Raw genomic sequence first — 6,000 nt, forward strand, 5'->3', positions numbered from 1 at the left:
GATTTTTCGGTAGCGTTTAATCCGGCCGAACTGGCTCCGTTTCGCGACATATCGAAACTTTCTCGCTTCGAAACACTCTTACACTCGATTGACACAAATTACGCGATAACGAGTTTACTGTTTATTCAATCACTCGATTCACATCGTTTTATCGATACCAAAAATTACTTTAAAAGAAACGCGAATGCAAAGAGCACATGACTCGAAGCGAAGCGACGGAGATGCGCGATCACGAGGATTATGTTGCCAGAAACGCGACACGCGACATCTAACAATAAACGACTTGCGCGTGATTGACGCGAGATAAGACGAACGATCGGCTAAAACCTTCACATTGCGAATGCAATAGAAAACAGGAAACATATAATGACATACTTAAAAAAATTAATTATTTATTATAAATAATAACTATTTCTAATCATAATAAATAATTATTATTTTAAGAAGATGTGTTAAATGTTATTACATTTTCAAAACTATGTATTCGCAATGCGAAGGTTTTAGCCGATCGTTCGTCTTATCTCGCATCAATCCACCACGCGCAAGTAGTTTATTGTTAGATGTCGCGTGTCGCGTTTCTGGCAACATAATCCTTGTGGTCGTGCAGTCTCCGCGGTCCGTCGTTTCGCGTCGAATCATGTGCTCTTTGCATTCGCGTTTCTTTTAAAGTAATTTTTGGTATCGATAAAACGATGTGAATCGAGTGAGTGAATAAACAGTAAACTCGTTATCTGTGTCAATCGAGTAAGAGTGTTTCGAAGCGAGAAAGTTTCGATATGTCGCGCATCTCTAACAATCATAACCGTGCAGCAGTTAACAACAATACGTAGCATGAAGATTCGCTGCTACAAGGTGAGTGAGCAAGTGAGTAAGTAGGTGAGTGAGTGAGTGAGTGAGAGAATGAGTGACTGAATGACAGAGTGTATGAGTGTTGTAAAAGGAACAAAGAGAGAGAGAGAGAGAAAAAAGTGTATGCGTACGTGCGTGCGTGTGTGTGAATGTCCGTCCCTCTTACCCTCCCACTCTCTCTCTCTCTCTCTCTCTCTTACGCATACACTCCGCCACACACACATCGCGTGTAGCAATCAGGTAATTACAGCGTTCGACGGGCGGCGATCCGGAATAACTTTTAACAATTAACGTTATTTTAAGGAACGTATTCCTAATTATAAGACATTTTCTTCTTTACCAAAATTTTATTTAAAGCATAATTTTATGTTATAAAATAAAATAGTTAGTGACTCATGCAGTGGTAATCACCCATCGGACGATCAGCTGCGCCCGCGCTCGCGGTGCGCCGAGCCGCTCCTGCCTGCCTTCTGTACCCGACGCGTGATTTACTAACTATTTTTGCTTATAAAACTACGCTTCAAATCAAATTTTGATAAAGAAAAAATTGTCTTAGAATGATGTCAGGAATACGTCATTTTACAGACGGAAGGTTTTTCGGGATCACCCTGTATATATATATATATATATGTATATATATATATATATATATATATATATATATATATATTGTGACCGTTGATTTTACTAATTAGGGCTGACGATGAGATCTGGCCGGTGTTATTGGCCCACAGCACACCTTCGGCGCGATTCTTTACTCAATTTTATTTCCAAAAGTTTTTGGGCGCCAGGTGCGATAATTCACACCACTTCAAAAAATGTAACTCAATACCTCGTTATAATTAGCACGGAAAACGCTACTCAATTAGTCGCGACGGACGCTCGGCTAGCCCCGTCTCGAAAATGGCAAAGGGGGCGGTCCGTTTAATAATTAACAAGGAAGGATCGAGAATACAAGGTGGCTGTAAATAAGACAAAAGGTTAGAATAACAATGATGAATATATTTAACAAATAGATAAATTTTTAACGAGACAGATTCGCGTAAATATTACTAGATGATTTACAATCGATTATAGCAAAATTTTCCGGTAGCGACGGGCCGGCGTTCGAGCGCGATCACCGCGGTATCACGTGTTACGCGAGAGAAAAAAAAACGGCGTAAGGAAGTCTTGGAATGTTGCGCCGAGCGAGACGTCACAGGACCTCGCCAGCTGCAAATTCCGCTGGAATTATTAATAATAAGTACCACGATGATGCTTCTAAATAATATATCCGTCTGTTATAAACCAAAAGTATTAAATAAGGAAGGTAGTTAAATTCGTTCAAACGCGATGTTAATACAATCGGTTATTCACGTGAGTCGATCAGGCAAATATACAGAATTACGGTAATAACGGAAGAATAAAACGACTAGATAATTATACAAGATAGACGACCGAACATAAGCGCGAAAAATTAACGGTGATATAATCTCGAAAACGTAAACAGTAAATTATAATAAAGGTCGAACGATTCACGTCGCGGGGATACGCGAGTCAATGCCGCAACGCATTTGCCGGCTATTAAATGTCGCGATTGCCTTCGTGTGTGAGTTCGTTATATTACTAACTAATTTATACAAAATTTTACAAGCACAATAATCGCAAAAGAACAGACAATAAATTTGACTGTCGGCGCTTTAACCGGGAGAGAGGGCACTTAATATTATCGTAGCTCGAACAAAGTTTATCGGCCGGCCGTCGTATTCTACTACGCCATTATCGAAATTCGGAGTAATCCCGAATAATGAAATTCCGACGGCAACAATTCGGCGCGGACTCTGTTCGGGCTAACTCTACCTGCTATACGATAAACGGCCTGCGGAGGTCGACGCTCATCTCACCGATGACTCCTTGATGTCCTTGCTTCTCTCGGCATCCGCACGGAAAATAATCGATGATCGATGGATCTCGGCCGTCGTTCTCGTACAGCGATCCGCCGAACAGTGACGAGCGAAAGGCCCGTCGGAATTGTGCCGGCAATTAATTCTTATCTAGGCCACCCGTGGCGCTTCCGCAACCCACAGGATCGGCGCGAATTCTTATCACTCTTGCGGCCTTCAAGGCCGCATTTACGCCTGTCGCCTCCTTGTTGCTTGTCTCGATTTTCTCGGCTCTTTTTAGTCTCAGCCTGGTGAGGATTTTTCCGGCAGCCGCTCGCCTTTACTTTATCGATGTCCTGTAGCACTTAATTCGGCCGAGCTGGCTCCGTTTCGGGATTCCGATGTTCGCTTTTAATTGTCGGTTGGCCTTCCCCGTGATCCTTCCTCGTACCTGCTGAGCATAATAATGTACAGGAGCGGCAGCGATAGGCTTAAATGGATGCTTTAATTTATGCAGCGGATACAAATACTTAGCTCGGCATTCTCCTTATAGTCGGCCCTCCACTCGTCCCGCGCGTCTTCTAATCTGGTCTTCTTCGCCGGGTCGAGTCACCGGATGAGATCTCGTCATGTCCTCCTTCACGCATGCTTAAATCTACTCTAATAATTAACGCAAAAAAGAAAGGGGAGGCGAGCCTACCTTCGCCTCCAATATTCGCTCTCTCTCTCTCTAAATCAGGGGAGAACGAGGGCCCAAACGTAATACCGGTCAGATCTCGCGATCCTTGTGACGGACCGCCAATTGTCACGTCACAATATATATATATATATATATATATATATATATATATATATATACAGGGTCTACCAAAAGTGTGGAAACCCCTAAATATCTCGGAAAATATACGTTTTACAGAAAAGTGTTTCCAACAAAAGTTGTAGGGTTTAAGAAGATCTATATACTGATTCTATCAGTTTGACCTTGGATGGCGTCGTCAAGGTCAGGTCAAGGTCACATTGACTTTTTTAAATGACACCCCCTACATTTGATTGCATATTCTTATAGCTTAATTCAAGAGCTTTCCAAAACACTATAATAATGTTCATTTTTATTAAGTACTTTGCGAGTTATGAGGGTTGAATGATAGAGTAGCGCCGGTATTAACATTATCCAAGGTGTACTACATGGAGGTTACTCGCTCGGATTTGCATCTGTTGTGTGTGTGATCCAGCTAACTAAGGCAAGATCGGTCGTGGATCCAGTCAGCAAAAGCAAAGACCCAACCAAATTACATCGAGCATTTAAAGACCTGGAAAGCAATCGACATAGTAAACAGTAAATAAATTTGTGGATGCTCATTTATCATAATAATTGTTCGAAATGTGTGCGTGTGCGTGCGTGCGGTGCGTGTATACAGAGATCAGGTTAGGTTGCACCAAACGATTGCAAATGTGTTTCAATGTGTTAAAGTAAATGCTGAAAGTGGCTGCCATTTACTTCCTGACAATATGCTAATCTTTGGTAGAATGTAGAAATGACTTTACGATTCGTTTCAAAAGGTATCAAAGCCATTTCATCCCTTATTCGCTGTATCAATTCGTGAATGGTTTTAGGTTTTGTTCTGTAAACCTTACTCTTCAGATATCCCCATAGATAATAATCAAGAGGAGTTAGATCTGGTGACCGAGGTGGCCAATCCTCTCCTCCCTCATTTCCGTTCCTTCTTCCTATCCACCGTAGCGGAAAAGTCTCATTTAAAATACGACGTGGTCCTGCACCAAAATGAGCAGGAGCTCCATCATGCTGAAACCATATTTCTTGGAAATTATTTGGAAAAGTATTCTGTATGGCTGGAATTATTTGATCAACAAGTAATCTCTCATACCTTTGAGCGTTCAAATATTCTTCAAAAAAAAACGGCCCTATTAAATAGCCATCTATTATTCCGCACCATACATTTATTTTTTGTGGATGTTGTGTGTGAGTTTCCCGCACCCAATTCGGATTCTCATCTGACCAGAAACGAAAATTTTGATTATTAACTTCTCCCGTTAAGGTAAAAGTTGCCTCGTCTGTGAAAACAATTTGATAAGGGAAGATGGGCCGGACATCTATTAGTGCCATCATTCTTTCACAGAAATGTATACGACGCTCCTCATCTCCGTTTTGCAATTCTTGAACGTATTGCAATTTATATGGATGGAACTTGTTCTTCTTTAAAATTCTCCAAACCGACATGGGAGCAATATCGTGAGTTTGAGCGACTCTCTGAACACTAGAATTGGGATCTTCAATAAATGTCTGCAGAACATCAAGTTGTTTTTCTTCGTTGGTTGCAGACAATGGTCTTCCTGACTTAGAGCGATTTCTTACGCTACCAGTTTGTCTAAAACGTTCTATTGTTTTTAACACAGTGGACTTATTAATTCGACGGTTCGGATACGTGTCATTAAATAATCGAACGACATCAGAGAACGATCTTTCGTTATCACCCCATCCACGCATCATGAGGATAGTGATTCTTTCACGTTCCGACAAGTCGCCAGCCATTTTTAAAAGTTTAATTTTAATTAATCGTACGTTGTATTTGGACGATAACAATTAATTTCTGCTTGCTCAAAGCTGAAGTTAGAAGGTGCTCGTTCTTTGATAGCTTTATACATTCTTAGTTGAATTTTAAATGCGAGTTAGACTGCATGTAGTGCGTCACATAGCGGTAAATGAAGGAACTAACGAGACGTTTCATANTTAATTTTGGAGAGTCGATTTTCTTTAGTTTCCTCAGAAAGTACCAGGCAATTTATGCGACTCGGGGGTTATAATGTCAACTTCGTGTTTAGACTTATGTTTTTCGCGTAAATTTATCTATTATTTCTTGAGATTTATTACATAAGGACGTAGAAAGTTTCGAAGATGGCTTATTCTTGCGGTTAATTTTTCGAGAATTTTGATTTTTCTAATGTTCGAATTATGTTCTTGAGCCTCTTGGACGAGGTCTTTTATTTAATATGGCAGGTTTCTATTCATTATTGTCGTTTTTCCTGTAAATAATCCATCCTTTAGAGATGTAAGTCCAGAGCGGACGAAGAACTTCTTTCCCTTTTTGGATAAGGTATCGATTTTCGTAGTGAAGTTTGGTAACTTCCTTCCTTGCAATCGACGGAGCTGGAATTCTCTGACAAGGTTTGGAAACTTCCTCCGAAATTCCAGAATTATTTTTTTCTAAAGAGGTTTGGTAATTTCCCTCCTTGTAATTGACGGAGCTGGAATTTTCTGACGAGGTTGGAA

The sequence above is a fragment of the Camponotus floridanus genome, unplaced genomic scaffold (assembly GCF_003227725.1).
Source record: "Camponotus floridanus strain SB8 unplaced genomic scaffold, Cflo_v7.5 scaffold225, whole genome shotgun sequence".
NCBI lineage: Eukaryota > Metazoa > Arthropoda > Insecta > Hymenoptera > Formicidae > Camponotus > Camponotus floridanus.